The sequence below is a fragment of the Pleurodeles waltl genome, chromosome 3_1 (assembly GCF_031143425.1).
Source record: "Pleurodeles waltl isolate 20211129_DDA chromosome 3_1, aPleWal1.hap1.20221129, whole genome shotgun sequence".
In the NCBI taxonomy this organism is placed as follows: domain Eukaryota; kingdom Metazoa; phylum Chordata; class Amphibia; order Caudata; family Salamandridae; genus Pleurodeles; species Pleurodeles waltl.
In genome coordinates, this window is record NC_090440.1 from 61,379,240 (window position 1) to 61,403,670 (window position 24,431).

The following is a 24,431-nucleotide window of genomic DNA, read 5'->3' on the forward strand; positions in this document are numbered from 1 at the left end:
TTGAATATTTTCCGACCTTCAGTTCAGAAACAATATCTCTAAAATTACAAATTTCCTTTTTTGATTAAAATTTTCACCTTCTAAAGCATCCAAATATGCTTCAAAAGCTTCCTTCCATTGTTCCCAGTCAGAATCCGGTGAAGCAGGATTTGGAACAAATGGTGTGGGTGGTAAGATAGAATGTTGCATAGTGCCTTGAAGCTAAATTTTACAACAATAAAATAATGCTGAAAGAAAATTACCCAAAAGGATATTAAACAAAAATGCGTGTCACAGAAAATAAATTCAAATTATTCCTTGGCATCAATTTCAATTAAAATATGAAGCTGGGAGGCTTAAAATTACCCAATTCAAAATATCAACCAATAAATGGCTTTCGTTAGTGACGTGCACACAATAAATTCGTAGAAACTAAAACAAAACTGGCATCCAATAATGGTGTGCGTGTCACTGTGACACGCTTAGTACTCCAAATGGAAAGTGGCCACCGTACGTGATGTGCGTGAAACAATGTAGATGAACGCACGCTATCTGTAATTAAAATACATTGCGCTTCCGTAGGGAACAAAAATAATGCTCACAGTACAGGAAAGTCCTGGGATCCACTTCCACTACGTGATGAACGAAATTCAGAAGAGGATGAGGTGAGGCAAAGCTCACCGAAAAACCTTTATCAGAATTCACGGTCTCTCCACATGCGTGGGGCTCCTGTTGTTATGCTACGCTCGTTGTCACTGAAAGGATCAATCACCGGTAGGTTTAAGAGGATTTATTTTGTAACAACAGGAAAACACTCCTCTCTGTACTTCGCTTCCACCAACCGCCTCCCATCGAATCTCTCTCCCACCCACGTTCTCAATTACATCATGATACCTAGTGCACGGGAGAGCGCGAGCTCCACAATATAAGACCCAACAGAAAGCATGTGTGGTAGGCCCGCAGCAAGGAAGCAAAGCATGGCAGAGATCTAGTGATCAAAGCATTCTTTTTACTTGCCAATGTCTTCCCTGAAAGAAAAGGAATATTTGGACAGGGAGCATGTGTGGCAGGCTTGCGATAGGTATACAAAGTGGCAGTTGGTGATTTTGTGATGTGCCACGTCAAAGCATGTCTGTTGCTTGGCAATGTTGGTGCCTGCTAAAACGAAATTTACACCTGCCAAACAATATACCTGCTTGAATATAGCAACTAAATCTGAAGACTTTTTTTTTATAAAATACAATTGTAATCCAGTAAATGGTGACAATTTTTTATTCAGCAATACATTTTGTTATTCACACATCCTGATGTGAGGTCAACGTAATAGAGGATTTATCAGCTCTGGTCATGTTTCTGCATAGCCCAGGTAAACCTGTAGTGCCATGGGAAGATTGACTAGAAGACTATGACACCTATTTACCAGTTATTGGGAGTGATATTTTTACTGAACCATAAAATTAGAGCTCCTTAAACACTATTTGGGTGCAGAAGGAAGAAAAGTATTGAAACATCTTTCACCCCTCCCGGATGATGGTGAAACTGATAAAGAGCTGAATGAGTGTGACACTGCTGAAAAGCAGCTATCTGAAAACTATGGCAAAAAGAAAAATGTAGGAGTGGAAAGATATAAGATTTTTAAAAGATGTCCATTGCCTGGATAATCTATGGAAAGCTGTGTGGCAAGCTTGAGGGTGCGTGCAGTGAAATAGGATTATAAAAATGTTGTGGATGAAATGCTGAGAGATCAAATGGTGTTGACAGAAGGGGCAAAACAAATTATTGAGTACACAATGCTTGACATAGTTAAAGGCATTGTAGATGGTGATAAGAGTGGAAAATACTTTGAGGGACTGCAGGAGCTGGCCGTGAGGGAGAAAACTGAGTCTCTCCAAAGGGGGTTGAAGAAAGCAAAGAGATACAAGACTAATAAACCTTCTGTTTTTTCCAAAGGGGAAGAAGATGAGACTACTTGGGTTTGCTTTAAGTGTGTTCTGAAGGGACATATATTCTCCTGATGAGAGGTGTCCTGCAACTGGTCAAGTGTGTTGTAAGTCCAAAACAATGGAACATTTAGCTCCAATAAGTCGGGACAAAATGGGGAAGGAAAGAAATATGTCAGAACCCTTGTGAGTGCACTAGAAGAGGATATTGAGGAAGATGCGCGTCACCAAGAAATAATCTTATAGGTGGTGGCACAAGTAGGAAATGTCAATGATGACAATCCATTTTGTGTGATCAAGGTGCATGGTGAGAGTGTGAAGATAATTGAAGACACTGGTGCAAGATACACAGTGATAGGTGAAGAAACTTATCTAGGTTACAGAACCATGTTGTCAATTCATCTGATATCAAGTTGATAGCTTATGGAAACCAACCCATAGATTTAATAGGTTATATTGATGCTCATTTGGAGCCTTAAGGAGTGGAAGTCCCTTCTATGATTTAGTTTTACAAAGACAGTTCATGCATGTTAGAGTGGCCCAGCAGACAGATTTGTGCATGAGATTAGATCCCAACGACCTTGACCACGTTTTGGGAGCCCAGTCAGAAGTAACTCTTGCAGGGAGTTAGCCTTAAGTCACTTTTTACAAAGAATTTCTAAGTGTTTTCAGTTCAAGTTCAAGTTGGGTTTGTTGAATGGTTTCATGCACAAGATTGTCCTTAAAGAAGGCATGGTCCCCAAGGTTCATAAGCCCCTTGTGGTTCCTTTAGTTATAAGACAGCAAATGCATCAGGACTTAGTAGAGTCATGCAGCAAGGGAATTAATGAAGAAATCAAAGCATCTGAATGATTGGCTCCTGTGGTTAGAGCCAAGAAAAGCAATTGGGAGCCGTGTCTCTTTGTAGATCTATGGGATCTTAATGTGGCCATTTGGGGTGAGAGGTACCCATTGCCTAACATCAGTGGAATGTTGGCCCCTATCAAGGATTTAGAAAAAATATGTAGTATATGTTAGCAAAATGCCACATAAATAAGGATAGGCAAGATAGATTTTTTTATATTTTGAGCCAAAATGTTCTAAGAAAAACAAATTGCCAATTAAAACAATATTATATAGCATCGGTTAGCATTTAGTAGTCCTATGTGGGCACTGAAATACTTACTCTCATGGATAACAAACTATATTGTGTAGGGTGTGTGGTTGCAATGGTTTTGTTTTTGGTATTAGCCTATGTGGGTAACTGTTGGACATGGACCTTTTAGGGGATTCTCCTAAAACCTTTGGCTTTTTCTTCTATTTGTTTGCTGCCGCTCTTTGTGTGGCCATAGGACTCTGGGCACTTTCCTCCTGTACTGCAGTGAGAAATCACATGCACCATTCCTACACATGCCAGGAAGGGGAGCTTACGTGATTGGTTTAGGTGCAGTGCTCAGAAGTGCCTTGGAAAAAGGTACACCACATACCCGGGGCCGGTACGGCCCTGGCTAGAGGGGGGTGGCACTGAGTGTGCCTACCACTAGGAAAGCCTGTCAAACGTGTATCAGACCACGCAATTGCAGGCTTCCTACTTTTTGAGTGTTTTTGTGTGATTTGTTTACTTTTTCAATGTTTTGCTTCATTTTTCCCCTTCCTTCTTCCTAATACTTCCTTATCTGTCTTCCCCAGTGCCATGGCCAGGCCCCAACTGGAAGCACCAGTTGCCTTCCTTGCGGGCAGCATGAAGGGGTGCAACCTTGCCCCATATTATCTGAGGTGGAGGTGGCTGCCCTGGTGTTCTATGTGCAGCTCCACCTCCCCTCCACCTTGGCAGCAGGTGAAAGGCCTGGGCCTGGGTATGCCTATGGAAGTGCCAGCAATGCTGGGAGAGGGTGTGCTGGGCTGTGCCCTGTAGCTCTGAGGGTCTAGTGTGCCCACCAACAGCTGACACACCAGTGGGCTGACATCCTAGATCGGGAGATGGACCTGCTACGCACTGAGCTTGCAGGGCTCGGTGATTACTAATTAAGTATTAGTGTTCTGTGCTAATAGTTTCTTCCCAAATGGCAAGCATGCCGGTGGGCAGACGCAGGTAAGTTAACTTTATGTTACAAATATAATATTATGTGATTTTCATCTAGACAGGTGCTCAGCACTACCTAATTGTACATGTTTTTGGCGCTTGCTTGGGCTGATTAAGAAGTAATGCAAATACTCCTACTGTGCCCTGTCTAAGATAGTCATCATTAATATATTAGTATTAGTGAGTTTGCATGTACTCTCACTTCTCTGTGCCTTTATGTTTTATAGATCATAAAGTGCCAACTGCCAAGCAATTTTGCAGTGATGTGTAGTAGTTTTGCATGATTACAATCTATGCATTGAGAGATTGGGAATGAAATGAGAACTGTAGAAATCATTCATTGCAATGTATTAGTAATTCCAAAATGTAATTTAGGAAATTTCGAATAGGGTTAGGACATTTGGAAAAGGATGGTTCATGATACTAGTATAATTATTATTCAGGTGCTCTGAACCTCTGATGTAGAAATGATACTGCGTTTGCCTTTTCCTTTAAAAAAAATAATATCCTTGGATAGATTATTTATTAACAGAACCACCAATCTTTTCTAATTTTGTTCCTTACATCATCCAGTATCTGGGGGGCTGGAAGGGGGCTGGAGGTGAGGAGGCTGGCAAGGCAGCTAAAGGTGGCGTCTCCACAAGTGCCGGGGCAAATGGATCTGCTGGTCCCAGTAAGTCCTCCTAACCTTTATCTGCTCCACACTTGAATTATTTTCTACCTTTTCACTGTGCCTGTCTCCTACTTTTTTTCCAACTCCACTTTGATTTATCTGTTTCGCGAATGCTTCTTGTCCCTGCATTATCATATTAACTTATTTTCTATATTCCAAGTTTCTTTACTTCAAACTGTCTGGCTATACTAGTCTGTAGCTTCCTTTCTTCTGCTTTGTCAGTGAGCTTTCCCTCTCCCCTTATGTATCTTATCTTGTGGAATGGTGGTAAGGTTCAGAGAACACATGTACTGAAGATTCCTTGCACATTTCTTGAGAAGTCTTTCTTTTTCTTGCTCCAGGCTCCAGGTCAATCATTAAAGAAAAAGAAATGTTTTTGAACATGGTCATGTAATTGTTTGTACCCTTCAATGTTGGGTATGTATTGTTAGTAAGCTAGCAGTTGATGACCGTGCACCATGGTTGGAAGTATGGGAAGGATGGCCCCATTGCATTAGCCAACCAAGACCATATGTCCTTCATTGACCAATTCTTGCACCCTTTTATTTCTCTAGATTCATGAACAGCTAGTTCTGCCCCTCTATTACAACTTTCTTTTTTATTTACTTGACTGCCAGGGTTTTAAAAAATTGTCAACCAACAAAATTAACACCTGATATTTTGATGGAAGAGAATCTGTAACTGAAATATATTGTCATATTGCAGTTGTATTTTGCTATTACAAAAAATCAATAGGGGTAGATATAAGTGGTGTCTAAATTGTGTAATGTTTTTTTCTAGCCACACCAACCACCAGTGCCAGGCCAGCAACGACAGCGCCGATGCGGCTACAGGAGCGGATGTGGGGGGAGTCTCTACGGTGGCAGTGCTGGTGTTGCGTGGGCTCTCATTATCCTAAATGAGACTACTGGATTTCTAGGCAGCAGGATCGATAACGGTGTGGGGGACTGAGTCTGACCCACGTGTAAGGAACTCTGTCACCCTAAATCAGTTTTTTGCTCCGGCTAACTAGCAGTGCCTCATTTCTCCCACGGGGAAGAAATGATTAGGCAGCCGACCGCATGACATCTTTGGAACTTCTCAGGGAAGTCGTGGTCACTCAGATCCAAACCAACTCTCTCATTTACAATATGGTCTCATATACAAATGACAAAGACAGTATAAGTTTTATATAATGTTTTAATAAAACAACTGTATTTTAGAAAATAAGGCGTGAGCCGCAATAACCAGAACAATACAACATAGTAGGATTGAAATAGTCACCAGGAGAGTAAAACATAAGAACAAAGCTATCATAGTGCCTAACAGTTTCTACTCTCCCTCTGCTTGTTCTATTTAGAGCACAGCACGTTAAGCTTCTAGCTTGCCTTTCTGAATCACTGGGGAGACATCAGCCCTCATACCTGAGCAAAGGCCTGTGATCTGGTTCAGCATCTGCAACGAGGCAGTCAGCGTCTAGTTGTGAGTCTCTGGTCGGAATCTCCCTCTTCCATGTATTGGGACAAGGAAGTGATTTTATAACTAACATGTCATCGTGATCACAAAATGTCCCTATGCAGGAATGCCAAATCTAAACTCCTACCACGTCTATCGGCAATGTACCAGACTGTATCCTTGACTGAAGCACAGAGTGAATATGTTATAGAGAACTCCAGTGCTGAAGTAGGCAAAACAGTGTGATGTGAATAAAAAACAACACCGTAGAACTGGCTATTTGAAAAATAACAGTACGAAGCCTAATGAAAAGCATTTAGAGAAAAGTGCACAGAGGCTCTAAGCTGTCAGCAAATGAATAAAATACATTCAGGGCAAAGTGCACAAAGGCCTAAAGCCTGAAGCTAATGCGCAAAGGATATGTAAAACTAACCACACTACACTGGGTGTGTCCTATTGCTTGCCTATTGACTATTAGTAATATGGTCACTACAAGGGTATACTAGTATTGTTGACTCACTCCTCAACATCCTGATTTTGCAGATGCAGTGGAAGTTAAGCAAGTATTGGCCTCTTCTTTCTGCAACTCAACAGACTATGACTTGAACTATGATGTGTTTTGGGAAATTGAAAGATGGATGGAAGTAGAATGGGTGCATAATAATAATCATATACGTGGGTGATTAGGAGGATGACAGGATGCATGCGTTGGTGAAGGATGGATGAAAGGGTATAGAGGTCTAGGATGCTAGCCCAGGTGGATGAAAGGATTCCATTCCTGGATGAGTGAACATACTCCTCAGGTGGGTTAGATCTCTTTGATGGATGAATGGATGAAAAAATGCATGGGTGGTTATTGGGTAAAGGGATCTTGGTGAAAGGTTAGTAGAGAGACATGTTTGAAATTTGGATGGTTTTAAATGGCAAAGGACTGGATGAGAGAATGTAAATCTTAGCTTAAATGGTGTGTATCAAAGCCAAGGTTGAAGAATAAGAGTACTAGAAGAACAGATTTATAATGATTAATGGATAAATGCTTTGAATAAGGAAACAAGGGAGCTCTTCTGGATAGGGGTGATTTCACCTGCTTTACTCGCTTGGAATGGTTTTTATCAAACGCGTGATGCAAAGGTTTGGATGGTATTTCAGAATATTCCCTCGACTCACAGTATTTTTCAAGCGAGGCAGGTAATATGTATCCCAGCATCCATTTACCATCGCCTCTCTCCCTTGCTATTGCCTTTCACCAGTGCCCTTCATGATGACCTAACAGATGCATGGTTCAATTCGGCAGAATTGGCATTGCAATGTTGGCTGTGTAATATGTGTCTGTCAGCTTAAGTTAATTTGCCAAACACTTTTCAATGCATGCAATGCAAAAGCAAGATATGTTTCCCTTTCCTCCCAGTGCCCACTATGTCAGTCACATCCTATTTCTTCACTCCTTTAATCTGTCCCAGACTTTTGAATTATATGAAAAATCCAATCTTTGTTTGCACCACATTTTTCAAGCCAAGTGATAAATATAATTAATTATGGCTTCCATAATGAATTTTCTTCTATTTTTTTCCTTTCAACATTTTCCAACCACAGCGAGTCACACTACTAGCCAAACCATAGGCACATGATGATGATAACGAGTAATTGATTGATCAGTCAAGTGTATACTCTACATACCCATCCTAATACCCATTACCTTATCCTGCAGTTGAGTACATTAAGATTAATTTCCTTACTGTTAAGCAAATGTATTATTTAGGAAAAAAAGAAGTTATTACCAAGTGTTGGAGAGGAGGGGCATGAGGACAGTGAGTAAAGTGGTCCATAAGTAAGTGCCCTGATTTTCCTGAATTGGATAGTCTGTGTCAATGCAAATGCACCAAATACATTGCATATCCCATTCCTTAATCCTTTCCCTGTACTGCAGTGCATCGCTTTTCCTACCGCCTACATATGGCAGACAGGATGTCTGCATAATTGATTATATCATATTATACTATGTGGCGTGTTTCATTCTTAGTATTCATCGGCCTTGTAGTCCAGGTACAAAGAATAACAGGGCCATTGGAATAAAATAATTTTCTAGTGAAGCTACCCCAGCTGCAGACAGTAATTAGTATGACTAGGGCTGAGATAGCAATGCCACCATTAATTCAGCACAACAGGAGAGAGAAGAATACTTGTACAGCATAGTGCATATTATGGCTGTGACAGATATCACCTCAAAATTAAATGTCCTGAGGTTACTACCAAATGTACTGCTACTGTGCCACTACACTACATGACTCTCACTATCTGCCTCCACTAGACATGAGTCACACTAACCATCTCAGTACTCCACATTGAAAGTATCCCTCAAATCAATTGTTGAGGCATGTAGCATTACTTACCTGTTCCAATCAAGCATAGTGGCACATTTCTGACCCTCTTCTATTCAAGAAATGAAACACACATTTGCCAGTAAGTTGTAAACCAAATATCTGTAGCATTCCTGCTAGGGAATCAAAGAGAGGATAGGTACAGAATGGAAGCAGGCATTGTTTCTCCAATCTCCTTGAAGTGATTAGAGAGGGTTTGGGTGCTTCTTTAATGCATACTGGTCCAACTACAATTTGGCCATAAATGTGCCTAAAACAACTGCGGTTCATTGGTCATCTAGACAGAAACTAACTGTTAGACCTGACAGCCTTAGGATGGTCACCCCTAACGTTTTGGACACTGTTTTTGCTGGTTTTAGTAGTCTGCACACTTTACCACTGCTAACCAGTGCTAAAGTGCATTTGCTCTCTCTATTAAAACATGGTGACATTGGCTCATAGCCATTTGGCTTTTTTAATGTACTTATACATCCCTAGTAAAGTGCACTACATGTGCCCAGGGCCTGTAGATTAAATGCTACTAGTGGGCCTGCAGCACTGGTTGTGCCACCCACATAGGTAGCCCCTTAACCATGTCTCAGGGCTGCCAGTGCAAGGCCTTGGTGTGCAGTTTCACTGCCAATTCGACTTGGCATTTAAAAGAACTTACCAAGCCTTATACCCCCCTTTTTCTATATATAAGTCACCCCTAAGCTAGGCCCTAGGTAACCCATAGGGCAGGGTGCTATGTAGGGAAAAGGCAGGACATGTACCTGTGTAGTTTATATGTCCTCGTAGTGTAAAACTCCTATATTCATTTTACACTGCTGTGAGGCCTGCTCCTTTCATAGGCTAACGTTAGGGCTACCCTCATATACTGTTTGAGTGGTAGATTCTGATCTGAAAGGAGTAACGAGGTCATATTTAGTATGGCCAGATTGGTAATACAAAATCCTGCTGACTGGTGAAGTTGGACTTACTATTATCATTTTAGAAATGTCACTTTTAGAAAGTGAGCATTTCTCTGCACTGAAATCCTTCTGTGCCTTACAATCCATGTCTAGCTGGGTTAGTTGATAGCTCCCTTGTGCGTTTCACTCAGAAAACCCCAAACACAGGATGCTCAGTCACACTTGCACACATCTGCATACTGAATGGGTTTTCCTGTGCTGGGAGGGTGGAGGGCCTCACACTTACATGTCAAAGGACAGTGGCCTGCCCTCATACAATGGACTGCCAAACTCCCTACTGGGACCCTAGCAGACAAGATGGAACAGAAAGGGGACTTGTGCACTTCTAAGCCACTCTTTGAAGTCCCCCCCCACTTCAAAGGCACAATTGGGTATTTAAACAGGGCCTCTGACTCTACCAACTCAGACACTTCTGGACCTGAACCTGTAACCTGTCAAGAGGAATAGCCTGGCTGTCCAAAGGACTCACCTGACTGCTTTTCTGCAAAGGACTGCTGCCCTGCTGCCTTGCTGCCCTCTGGCCCTGCTGAGAAGTGCTCTCCAAGGGCTTGGATTGAGCTTGCATCCTGTTTTCTGAAGTCTCAGGGCCAAAAAGACTTAGGGGGTTATTATAACTTTGGAGGAGGTGTTAATCCGTCCCAAATGTGACAGATATACCACCAGCCGTATTACGAGTTCCATAGGATATAATGGACTCGTAATACGGCTGGTGGTATATCCGTCACTTTACCGTCACTTTTGGGACGGATTAACACCTCCTCCAAAGTTGTAATAACCCCCTTAATCTCTGCAAAGAACTCCTTGTGCTGCGAAATTGCAAAACACAGCCTGCCAGAAAAGATGCACAGCCTGCATCGCAGTGGGAAAATCAATGCATGCTGAACTGGAACAACGCAGCCCGGCTCCCTGAGTGGAGATCGAAGCAGCACCAGCGTAGTGACTGTAACTTTGATGCACGGCCCACTGGGTCAACGCATAGTCAAGCCGGAACAACGCAGCCTGACTTCCTGCGAGAAGAAACGATGCAGCGCCTGCCATGCAACAGAAATTTCCCCGCATCGCCAACCGGATAGATGCAGCTCCTGTAACTTCGTCCTGCACGCCCAGGATTTCTCCGCATCGTCCCAGGGGTGTCCAAATACCCCGCAACCCAAAGAGGATCCCAGTCCGCGTGCCGGAAATCAACACAAGGCGCTGGCTGCATGAAAAATATCAATGCATCATCTGTGTGTGCCCGGAAACACCGTTTTCCAAGCATCTCCTCCTCTGTGGACCCTTGCGGATAATTTAGACGCAACCCAGGTACCTTTGTGCTTACAAGAGACAATTATTACTTTTAAGAACTTAAGACTCTTCTTATAATTTTCTAAAGTGATATTTCAACGTGTACTTATCAAGTCTTGATCATTTTTACCTTATTTTATCCAGATAAATATTCTTTATTTTTCTAAACCTGTGTGGTGTATTATTGTGGTGATTATACCGTGTTATTGCATGATTTATTGCACAAATACTTTACACTTTGCCTTCTAAGTTAAGCCTGACTGCTCAGTGCCAAGCTACCAGAGGGTGGGCCCAGGATAATTTGGATTGTGTGTCACTAATCCTGACTAGAGTGAGGGTCCTTGCTTGGACATGGGGTAACCTGACTGCCAACCAAAGACCCCATTTCTAACACAAACTATATACAATTATAAGCTCCCCAGAGCTAGCTACGTTTTTTCTCTCAAAGCAGTTCATAGTAGAAGGAGGAAAGTTCTATGGTGCCCCAGGTCTAGTCATAGAAGTAGAGTTCATCCTCAGACTCTGGTGGTTCGCCCAAAAGTTGGTCAGCTAACACACTACTGTGACCTAAGTCCGACCCTTATCCACTTCCTGTTGTACTTCAGGTTTGCAGTAATTTGGTGGTATAAAGTGCTGATTCATTTTGATCATGGTCAATCTTTTGAGGTTTTGGGATGAGAGGCTGGTCCTTCTCACATGTTGTGTTTGCTGGTGTTGAGTTTGGCCGCTGTGAGCCAATAACACTGTCCGCAGGTTCTATGGAACTTGTAGGCTTCACATCAGAACTTCTGCTCATAAGTGGTCTTCTCATTTTCAGCTGTTCTTTTTCTAGGTCTCTGGCTTGTTCACCAATCAACGTCTTGTGGGTTGAAGCGTCCCCATCTGAAAAAAGAATGAAAGTTGCCAGTAATTGATTGTACCCTGGGTCAAGAACTGTGGCAAAGATGTAATGTTTGAATGACACAATGTCTCTTTGAAGCCTTGTATTAACAGATAAGCAAAGGATTATGCTCTCCTCCAACTCCTGCGCATCTGTTATTTTATCCACACCTGTGTACATTTCAGACACCTTCTTTAGCTGTTTCTGCAGCATATGCACCAATGGGATAGCTTGGACCATGGTAAAGTCCTCCTTGCTGATATCCAGTGTGAAAATATAAAAAGGAAGCAGGATCAGACATTTGACTAGGCCTCATTGGTCCATCTCAATAATCATGCCTTTCACAGTTGGATCCCTTCTTTGCATGACATATTCATTGATCGGTCTGTACTGCTCAAACAGATGCTGTAACATGTAATAAGCAGAATTCCAACATGTTGGTACCTCCTATATAAGGGCTTTAACTGGCATTCTATTATCACGCTGGATAATCCTCAACAGCTTCTGGGCATTAAAAGAATGGCAAAAATGAGTGCAGATTCTTCTGCATGTAGACAGTAAGTTACTGACTCAATGTTCTTTTTTCAAGAAGTCCTGTACAATGAAGTTGATGCAGTGCGGAAAACACAGGATCCTGAAATAGCCACCATCTGACATGGCCTTAACTATATTACTGCAATTGTCCGTGGCAACAAATCCGATGTTAAGGCCTCCGGGGTGCAGCCATTTAAGGACCTTGTTGTTAAACGTATCCAAGATGTTTGCAGCTATATAGGATTTCTCCATGGTCAGCATAGCAATTGTTGCATGAGTCTGAGCACCCTAAATAATATCAGCTGTGTCAACACCTGCAGATATAATTTCTCTAACCCCCACAAAAGAGATCCAGTGTGCAGTGATGCACATGTAATCAGTGACTCAACAACTGGTCCACATGTCTGTCATCAGGTGAATTGTGTGGACAGCACTCTGCTACAAAGCTTGCCCAACCAATTACATAGCACATCATGATGTAGCATTGGAACAGCAACTCTGGTGAAATAGGTCCAGCTGGGAACCTTCCGTTTCAGGCAGATAGCCTCCACAAATTCTAGAAAAACCCACTTGTTCCACGAAGAAAAAGGGAGGAGGGGCAACGCTTACATTTTAGCCAGGTTCCTGTATAAACGTGCCATTCGGTAGTTGCGTTCATACTGCCTCTCCTGCCTAAACATGGCAGTAATAATACCCTGGAATTTTTCTCTTTGATGGTGCCACTGATGCAGGAGACTTAGAAAGTGGTGGTAGGCTCAATGTGTGTCTCAGAGAGCCTGTTTCGACCTTACTCTGAGTCTTCCTGTGCCATTGCGATGTTGCTGATGTGGGCAATAATACTACTGCACTGCTGGGGACAAGGCTGATTTGTGTAACAAAAATGTCACCCTCTTCTTCACTTTCAACTTTCACCATGATTGGATCAGATTCCTTGCTTTCAACACCTTCACTAACACCACATGCAGTCTTTTCCTTTTGGTTGATAAGGTGTACCTCCCAGCGGATTGATTGGTGTTTTCTCAAATGGATTGTTTGGCCTCCTGTTCCACAGTTTGTACCAACTTTACCCTGACTAGCACTTGCTTGGCAAATGGAACGTATGGCAAAGTTTGGCTCCTTTTCACCAACCGTAAAGAAGTCCCAAACTGGAGAGGTCAGCTTTTTAACTTTGGTGCCACTGCCAATGTCTGAAGAAGTAGTGGTAAGTGGAGGTTGTTTTGATGATGTTTGCCTCTCTGCAGTGCCTACTGAGGTGACTGCGGATGTAGATCGCACCCAGGGCCTTGTAAATATGGAAGCTGGTGGAGGTGGAGGTATCGGTGCTACATCTCTAGAAGCAGGTTGAGAAGATGGAGTAATGTTTGACTCCACTGGGGTTGGGATAACATCCATTATGACTGGCTTATCGTCCAACATTTCATCCTCTTCTTCTTCATCTATAACACTAAGGGGCAGATTTAAGACATGTGGCGCCGCAATTAGTGCAGCGGCACTTTTCTTGAGCCCCTTAGTGCCCCCCTACTGCTACCATGTGTGCACCATATTTAAAATACGGCGCACCATGGTGCAGGATAGGGGGTAATAGCCTCATTTTTTTATGCTATTGATGTACTCTGCAGGAGTACATCATTTTGGGCTACTCCTGCAGAGTACATAGGGGCCCATTATAAATAGTTTAAGCCCGCTTTTAAAGTCTGCTCTATGCAGGCATTAAAAGTGCCACAAAAATGGCACAATGAAATTTATTAGATTTTCTTGCACCATTTTTTTCAGCCGCCCTAATGGGGGAACACACCACTTGCATACATTATGCCTGGTGTAGGCATAATGTGGCGCAAGGGTTTATAAAGTGGCTCAAAGCATGCATTCTGGCATTTTGTAAATATGGCGCAGAAAAAATGCCACGTTAGCGCTGTCTTAGTGTAAAAAAATTACATTATGGCAGCGCAAAGTTGGTGCTAGGGACTCTTAAATCTGCCCCTAAGTCTTTCAGGAACCTTCCCTTTCACTCTTTGCCTCTCCAGGCGTATCTCAGACTGAGGTGGCATCCAAGTGGAATCTTGATCATCAGAAGGGATGCTTGAGGAAGAAGATGGCTGTGAGTTGGAAGACAGTGGATCTTGTGAAAGAGGGGCTTCTTCGGCTTCCTCTGCATGAAGCTCAACGTCCTGATGTGCTCCTACTTTCGGAGGAACTGCTATTGCTGGCCTGAGTTTTCGGGCAATGATTGGGTATTATGATTAGAGAGGCTGCCTCTGGGCCAGACAAGGCCTTGGGCCTAGTTTGGAATGGGGCCTCTGATATGGAAGTGGTGCTCCCAACTCGCTCCCCAGAAGCTGGTGCGGCCCACATGTCTTTGCCCAAAAATGGTCCAGGGCGACACACCAGTGATGGGAAGCTCCTTCTTATCACCGGCCACTTTCTTAGTAGCAGCTTTCTTTGGTGCCATCTTGAAGCTGCCAGTAAGCAGTGGTACTTAGCTTCACAAGCTGAAGAGATGTCTGTGTGGTCTTGCGTGTGGTAACGTGTCATGTTGAGCACAGGCCTTCTGCTTGGCAGTACTCTGGTTGGTGTCTCTTTCTCTTTGTGCATCTAAAAGCAAACCTGCAAGAAGGATCAGTGAAATGTGCCACTGTTGTTGCAGTTGCATTAGTAGTAGAAGCTAACAATATCATAGTTTATAAATAATTCTGAAATACAGTGTATCCATTTGTAAAAACACACCAACATTAACTTTCATTATCATGTACAGTCAGGAAGGGTATGAAAGACAAACAACTACAACATACAGAATGTGGCACTCAGGGAGGTGCTGGTGACAAATGGAATAATAATCCTTGAATAATGTAATGTTATGTGATATAGTGCAACTGCACACCTATGGCAGACAAGAACTCATGGGGAAAATAGGAAAAACGATAAAAAATAAAAATTAAATTAAAAATTTTTAATTTATGTAAAAAAAAGCAAAAAGAAAGTTTAAAAAATAGTTAAATAATATTAATATTATTAGATTGATATTTTAAATGTACATAAAGTAAAGGTTGTGAAAAAAAATTGAAAATAAGGATTTCTATATTTTTTTTTTATAGATTTCAATTGCTGATGTACTAGAGGAAGGGGACTAACATGAAAAATCCCAGGGATTTGGAAGCCAAGGAGTGGTGCAGGTGAAAAATGCCCCAAAATATATAATAAAATATAACAAACTGCTCATATAGTACATTTAGTAACAAGCATTGACCTACTAGGCCTGAATAACACACAGAATGGCCACCAACCACATGGTTAAACAACAACCAGCAAGGTGGCATGGCCAACACAACAAAGATGATCATATGCAGGCTTAAAGCACACTGACTGCCTATACGAAATGGCCACCAACCACATGGTCAAACAACAGCCAACAAGGAGGCATGGCCACCTCAACAAAGAACACATGCAGGCCTAAAGCACACTGGCTGCCTATACAAAATGGCCACCAGCCACATGGTCAAACAACATCCAGCATGGCCACCACAACAAATAACACATGCATCCCTAAAGCACATTGGCTGCATACACAAAATGGCTGCCAGCCACATGGTCAAACAACAACCAGCAAGGAGGCATGGCCACCACAACAAAGAGGAACACAGGCAGATCTACTGGCTGCCTAAAGAAAATGGCCACCATCCACATCAAACAACAAGCAGGATGAGCAGAAAACCCAAAACACATATATAGGTATAGGACTATAGTTTTGACTATACAAAAAGGGCCCCTGTCCACATGGCACAGGGAACAAAGACAAATGGTGGCCTATGACAAACACTCTCACGCACTGGCCAGACAAAGAAGGCATTGGTACAGGAGACAAAAACAGCATTAAGTCAATAATAGTAATTCCAAAAACTAAAATTAAAGGGGCTAAAATAATTTCAACAACAACACACATCATACAAAGGCATCAATTACTATAACTCCACCATACACTGTTTGCAGAAAGAAAATGTAAAATACCACCAAACACCTTTTTGTTATCTTTAATCCAATACCATCCATGGTGTTTCAGTTCCAAAGACACCACAAACAGTTGTTTTTCATTCTGCGCCCATGATACAAAACAAAGCATAAAGAAAATGTAGTGAACAAAAATTCCAAGTAAAACTATAACTAGGCCCCAACTGCAGGCCACCCACCACATTAAGTTAAAAAAACTTAGGGGGTCATTACAACCCTGGCGGTCAGTGTTAAAGGTCGGCGGTAAAAAAAAATGGAATCACGACCATGGTGGCAGGTGTTTTGCCCTTCTCCCTCCAGGCAGTGGCCAACTTCTTATGCTTCTGAGGTGGGGGACTGTCCGTAGTCTGGCTCCTTGGCACACTGGCTGCCCTGCTGCTTGGTGCACTCCAGAAGCCGGTTACTGCTGGCACCACTGTTCCCGCTGATGTGGTAGTTTGAGGTGCTGTGTTGGGACCTGGAAAGGCGTGCACAAGGGGACTGAAGGGGTGGGGGAGGTGAGGGGAAGAAGTCAAGGTTGGACAGGAAACGTTTTTTAGACACACTGGGACGGGTAGATGGAGGGGGTTTGGGAGTGGAGGAAGAGGTAGTGGTTATAGGACGTGTATGTTTGCTGACTTTGGGTGAAGGTGCATGGGCTGGAGGCTGCCGTGAGGTGGATGGCTGTTGGGTGGGTGTGTGACTGCGTTTGTGTACCTTGGGAGGTGGGCTCACAGACACACTGGGAGAGGACACAGGGGATGTGTGAATGGTAGTGGGGATGGTGAGTGCACATGAGCTATGTGTGGTGATGGGTGGGCTGGTGATGGACGTAGTGGCTGAAGATGTAGTGCATGCAGGTGTGAGTGGAGACGTGACAGGGAGGGAGGAGGGAGACGAGGAGGAGGAGGACACAGTGGAGGCAGTGGATGTTGGTATGTCTGCATGGGTACGATGCTTGTGTGAGTGCCTGTGGGATGTGTGGTGCTTATGTTTGCCAGAGCTTCCCTTATGTGTTGAGGTGTGTGCATGCTGGTCTGATGGTGTGCTTGGGATAGTCTGAGGTACAGGGGGTTGGGTCTGGGTGGAGGAAGTTGGAGGGGGGAGGCTGGACACAGGGACAATGGCTGCCATCAGTGCTGAGGCCAGAGTCTGAAAAGCTCACTGTTGGGCTGCCTGACCAGAATGAATGCCCTCCAGGCATGCATTTGTCTGTTGCAACTGCCTCTCTACACCCTGGATGGCATTCAGAATGGTAGACTGCCCAACAGTGAGGGATCTGAGGAGGTCAATGGCCGCCTCACTGAGGGCAGCAGAGCTGACAGGGGCAGGAGCTGAGGTGCCTGGGGCGAAGGAGATGCCCACCCTCCTCGGTGAGCAGCCACGGGCCACACGCCACGCCACGCCACCGCTGGGAGGGCAGTGCTGGTGGGGGGGTGGCGGCTGTACCTGTAGATGCGGTGGGCACAGAGGGGCCCGCCACCGTAAGGGAGCTCTCATCAGAGGAGGAGTCTGTGTCGCTGCTCTCAGCTCCTGTCCTTGCCGTGGAGCTCCGCTCACCCTCCGTCCCACTGGTGCCTTCAGACTCCGTTGTCTCGCCCTCCAGGGCCATGTGGGATTCAGCTCCCTCCTGCTCCGGTGCCACTGCTCCTCCGCCTGATGATGCTATTGCACACAAGAACAGGGAGACCACAAAAAGGGGGGGAAGACAGAAGAAAGACATGTTCAGTGCATGTAATACCGCTACCGTTGGCGAACACTACAGACACAGAAGCCCTCTGCACTACGCCGTGCACTTAGAGTTTCCTAATTAATCACAGGGACATGGGGTACAAGGCCTATGCCCGATTGCTGCATACATGGAAGTCACACAAGCCTGACTAGGGGTAGATGGCTCTTACCACTGGTGGGGATGGGGTGCCACATGGCCTGCCTTACGAAGGGACCTTGCCTACTAAACTCGCCCTGGCCTAGGGGAACCCACAGCCCACCTCCCCCACCCAGACACCTCCAATGCGTGCTGATTCAGCTGAATGAGAGTGTACTCACCCCCTCGTGGCTGCTGTGATGCTCTCAAGCGCCCACCCAACTCCGGATACGCCACCACCAGGATCCGGAACATATGGGGGGTCATGGTGCGATGGGCACCCCTCCCACGTTGGGAGGCCATCCCCAGCTGGGCCTCCGCTATCTGTTTGCTCCAGTGGCGAATGTCCTCCCATATTTTCCGGCAGTGGGTGCTCCATCTGTGGTGGACCCCAGGGTCCGGACTTCCTTGGCGATGGCACGCCAAATATCCTTCTTCTGGTGGGCGCTGACCTACAGGAATAGTACAGGGGAAAAGGAGAAGATATAACCGTCCGGACCGTCACAGTCAATGGCCCACGTTCCTACCCTTGCCATGACGCACATGCACTCACCGTCGTTTCATGCACGTCTCATTCTCCCCACCCCATCTCCCATCCACACCACTCCACACAGGCATTGCCCATACAGCATGCTCACAGTGTACTCACCTGTTTGTCTGGAGGACCGTAGAGTCGCGTGTACTGGGGGAGGACCCCATCCACTACTTTCTCCAACTCCTCCGTGGTGAAGGCAGGGGCCCTTTCCCCAGACACATGAGCCATTGTGTCTTCCAGACTGAGGTCACCGCAGCACTTGCAGTGTAGGTCCTCTACTGTCGAAGATCAGGTATCAAGTGAGTGAACATATAGAAAATGGCAGTCACGTCCGCGGCGGTGCATACCATCACCGCCGGCATAAATCGTCATTGGCTCCTGGGACCCATAGGGTCCAATGTTAACCAATGCAGGATTGTGCCGAGGTCTTCAACCGCCTACCGCGACGGTGTACAGCACCAGCGCAGTTACCTCATGTCCCCTTGTCCCACATTACAGGTCAGGCAGCCGCCATTACAGGGGGCCACATGGCATTATTTTTAAATGCATCACACATATCTAGGCCTTGCATACACACTAAGACACGCACATAGCAGATTTAAAAATGTGTGCAATAAAGTTGTGTTTTCGTACCTCAGTGTTGGTTGACTCTCTGCTCGCTGTTCTCCTCCATAGAGCACGTCCGCTGGGGCAGGTGAGGAGATGGCAGCATCCTCCGGTGTACAGACCGCTGGTGGACCTGTCGACAATGGAAGAGCGACATGTAATGGTCACCTACAGACTGGACCGTGCCACAATCCATGAACTGTGTGCCCAGTTGGACCCGGACCTGATGTCAGCCATCCGCCATCCCACAGGTATCCCCCTTCTAGTGCAGGTCCTGTCAGTACTCCATTTCCTGGCAAGTGGGTCTTTTCAGATGACAGTGGCCATAGCATCAGGGATGTCCCAGCCTATGTTCCCCAACGTGTTGTCCAGAGTGTTGTCTGCCCTGCTCAAACAGATGTGCAGCTACATAATTTTCCCTCAGGTGGAGGATTTGCCTACAGTGAAAGGTGACTTCTATGCCCTGGGACATATCCCCAACATCATTGGTGCCATTGATGGGGAACATGTGGCTTTGGTCCGCAGGAGTGAACAGATGTACAGGAACCGGTAGAGTTACCATTCAATAAATGTGCAGATGATTGTGTTTGGCTGACCAGTACATCTCCCATGTGAATGCCAAGTTTCCTGGCTCAGTGCATGACGCTTACATTCTAAGGAATAGCAGCATCCCTTATGTGATGGGGCAACTCCAGAGGCACTGTGTGTGGCTATTAGGTGAGGTAATGGACCCTATACAGTGTGACTGGGGTTGTCCCTAAGGGTTAGTGTGTGTCTAACAGTTGTCCCTCAACATTTGCAGGTGACTCTGGGTACCCCAACCTGTCATGGCTACTGACCCCAGTGAGAAATCCCAGTACAAGGGCAGAGGAACGCTACAATGAGGCACATGGGCGAACTAGGAGGGTTATAGAGAGGACCTTCGGCCTCCTGAAGGCCAGGTTCAGGTGCCTCCATATGACAGGTTGTTCCCTATTCTACTCACCAAAGAAGGTGTGCCAGATCATCGTGGCCTGCTGTATGCTGCACAACTTGGCTTTGCGACGACAGGTGCCTTTTCTGCAGGAGGATGGTCCTGAAGGAGGTCTTGTGGCAGCTGTAGAGCCTGTGGACAGTGAAGACGAGGAAGCAGAAGAAGAGGATATCGACAACAGAAACACAGTGATTCATCAATACTTCCAGTGAGACACAGGTAAGAAGACATCACTGCCTGCTACATCTGATTCACTTGTTCTACCTCTCATCTGTCTGTCACTTTCACTCAGTGTATGGACCCTGAGTTGTCACTATCCCTTTCGATTTCACAGATGTGGGTCCCACTGTGTGACATCTGCTTTGTTTCCTCATGGACTAGAGCTGTGTGACATAGGTATATTGACAATACAATGGATATTGCATCTTTCCTCAGTTATTGCAAATACACATTTGTGAAAGCAGAGACTGACTCCAGATAGTTTTGTGATTAAGTGCTAAATAGTGGAGGGGATTGTAAGATGGTCAGGGGTGATGGTGGTGGAATGTCCATGGCAGAGTCCAGTCTATTAGTCTCACAGGTGCATTGTCCAAAGGGGCATAGGAAGTGGAGCTGGGGCAGTTTAGTGGATGGACAGGGTGACAAAGTGGGACAAAAGGATGACATTCAGGGTGTTCTCATTTCTTGGCGGGGGTATTGGCATTGTTCTCTGTCTTTGTCCTGGATCTCAGGGACCGCTTGCGGGGTGGTTCTCCATCTGCAGGGGGTGGGGTGCTGGTGTCGTGGTCCTGTGGCGGTGCCTCCTGTCCACTAGCGCCGGTGGAGGTAGTGGGTAGTTCATCGTCCAGGCTAGTGTCAGGGGCCCCTTGTCTTGCCACAGTGTCCCTCCTGGTGTTGATGAGTTCCTTCAGCATCCCTACAATGGTGCCCAGGGTGGTATTGATGGATTTGAGTTCCTCCCTGAACCCCAAATACTGTTCCTCCTGCAGCCGTTGGGTCTCCTAAAAGTTGGCCAGTACCGTTGCCATTGTCTCTGGGAATGATGGTAGACTCCCATGATGTTGGAGAGGGCCTCGCGGAGAGTGGGTTCCATAGGCCTGTCCTCCCCCTGTTGCACAGCAGCCCTCCCAGTTCCCCTGTGTTCCTGGGCCTCTGTCCCCTGAACCGTGTGCCCACTGCCACCAGGTCCCTGCTGTTCTTGGGGTGGTGGGTTAGCCTGGGTTCCCTGTAGTGGTGGACACACTGCTGCTTGACGTGTCCTGGGGACAGAGGTATGGGCCCGCTGGGTGGGTGCTGTGGTGGTGTTTTCAGAGGGGGGAGGCTCTGTTGTGGCTTGTGCCAATGTGAGGGGAACCGACTGTCCCGAGGTCCCAGATGGGCCGGGCAGGTCATCTAGATCCAGTTGGACAGAGCTGCTGTCATCACTGTGGGCCTCTTCTGTGGGTGGTGTGGACATGTCTGGAACCTCCTGTCCGGTAACGTTGGGTAGGGGTCCTGCAGGGGTGTAAAGGCATGATTATTCCATCTGTGTGTGCCATGGTGTGCAATGGGTGGGTGACCCTGTACCCCAGTGCTTGCATTCTTGTCTAGGACCTTGTGTGCTAATTGTTTAGGGGTCTGTGTGGGTATGTGTAGTGGCCATGCTTTGGTGATGGGTGTCCATGCTTTGTTGTTGCATGCAGGGCTTGGTGTTGGGATGTTTTGTGCGTGGATGTGTAGGTCTGATGGTGTTGTGTTCCTCTGTATGGTGGTGTTGTCTTTGCCGTGCTGTCTCTCTGGCCTTTGTTTAAATTTCTGGTCATAAGGGTTTGTGGGTGATGTGGGTGTGTGTTTTATATTGTATTGGGTGTGTGGGAGTGGTGTGTGTGTGTGCATCAGGTGTGTGTATTTGGAATTGTCCAATGTGGTTGTGTTTTGTAAATGTGTGTGTATTTTGAGTGCAGCAATGTGTACCGCCATTGGAATACCGCGGTTGAAAGACCGCCGCGTGGATTCGTGGGTCGTGATAGTGGGGGCGTATTCCTGTTGGCGTGACGGTGGTTGTTTTGTTATCGCCAGTTTATCACTGACCTTTGGTGTGGCGGACTTGTGTGGGTGTCTGGATTTTGGTGGATTCCGAGCTGTGGGTCGTAATAGCTGTGGCAGAATTCCACGACCGTGATGGAGTATTGGCGGTCTTCTGCACGGCGGTAAGCGGGATTTACCGCCAATGAGAGCCTTAATAAAACTACAGATAAATCCTTATGCATGCCCCCTATCAAACACACAAGTTGTACAACACCCTTATACACGTGTTATATCACGCTCACTCGCGCTTGCCTACTTCAAGTCAAGACAAGCCAGAAGTTGCTAGTGCAGCGCTAACTCGCATAATGCAGCACACACAGAAGTGCCAAAGCGTCATTTTCAAATGAATGTTTATGTACAGGAAGGAACACCTTCCCGAACATAAACAATAATTTCTGGCATTTTGCTCTTTCTATGCATATTGAGGAATGCAGCACACATAGAAAAAGCAAAAAACAAGGAGAAATTAAAGTATTCCTACTCGTTGCACCCTGCTAACACCACCCTTGTGGGTGGCGTTACATTTTGGCACTGCCTCAGATTTACAAAATTTCATAAATCTGAGGTAGTGTCAAAATGCAATGGGTGTTGCTGTGGCATGCCCACAGCAACACCCATTGCACGCCCCTTCCATGCAGAGTGCTGCGTGGAAAGGGGCTGTATTTGCTTAACACCACCTTGTAAATACAGCACTGTGTTTAGCGCCAGAGGAGTGTCACGCAAAGAGACGCTCCCATGGTGCTATGGGCCTATAAATATGCCCCCTAGTCTGTGTGGTGCACACTGCCTGAGGAATCTGTTGTGCAGTTGGAGAAGTGCTGTTATTGGAAGGGACAGTGCACCCTTACCTAATAGAGGCTGACCTGGGCTGACTAGCTGCTGCTGTGGGGCACCCTGAAGTGTGCTCTCCAATGGCTTGCTGTCTAGCCACTGTTCTCTTGTGGAGGTCTCAGGGACATCATAGACCTCCCACAAGGGACCCACATCGACTACTAGTGACACATGGACAGCAGTGCCCTCATCATCTGCTGAATCCCAACTGGTAGTGCAGCATGAGCATAGAACTGAGAATTGTGCATGGAGACCTGATTGCCTAGAGTGAAGACCCAAGAGCATTGCCAGCATCTAAGGAGTGTGAGCCCACATCGGGTGCTACAACATGGATGAGCATTTTGTTGGTGGTGAGTGGATTCATCGGATATGGGACCTAGTGTGGCCCACTTCATTGTTCTGCATATCTCTCATGCAACAGGGTGACTGCACCCTCATTGCGTGCGGTGTCTGGTTCACAGGGAGCGACCCTCAGATGTGAGGGTGCACCCGTAGAAGTGCCTCATTTTACCTCATGTGGCATGAACTTGTGCCTGTGCATGTGACCGGAACTCGCTAATGTGACCCATTTCAACCTGCACGGGGAGTTGTGCCTCATTTCCAGGAAGGCAGGGAATTTGCATCTCTTCGTTGTGTGTGATTGGAACTGTCTAGTGTGACCCATATCAATGTGCACCAGGCATTGTGCCTCATTTCCAGGGAGGCAGGAAATTCATAACTCTTTGTTGTGTGTGACTGGAACTGTCTGGTGCGACCTGGATCAACGTGCACCAGGTGTTGAGCTCAGATTGTCTGGGTGTGACTCTGACTGACATGTACCTAACGGGGTGATTCTATCTTCCAATAGGCTCTTCTGCTACATTCATTGTTAGTTCCTTTTGGGCCCTTCTTGTCGCAAACTACCTGTCCTCTCTTTACACAGTTGGAGACATGAGCAGTAGCCATGGTCAGCTAATTTTCTTTTTTTAAGGCAGTGGTGCATCTACTGCCTAACAAATAAACACCATGAACAAGGAATGGAGTGGAAGAACAATCAAGGCTGACAACATGAGCAGAAACTACACAATGTTTAAAAGGGTCAGATTCCACCTACTTCTGCTAGGCAGAAGCAAGCTACATTTTAAGAAGAGGCTCATGCCCCAAACCCCTCTCAAATTCAAAGGCAGGTGAGCACCAGTCTGGAAAATCCTAGCAAGGTCACAGCTCTGACACTAACCAAACTTGCAACCTGCACATGTGCATGGGAGACACAATCTTTCTTTTTCTAGTTTACATAGAGAGGTACCCTCCTGGCTGCCTAAGCAACTTCCTTTTTCATTATTGTACTGCAAAACACTTTACAGAACCATCACAACGACCACCCACATTCATTTTGCAGGCAAGCTCACCATCATTATGGTAAGAGGCTCAGCTGTAATGAGGACACCATTAGACTGCAGACTAAGAAGTGTAAAGAA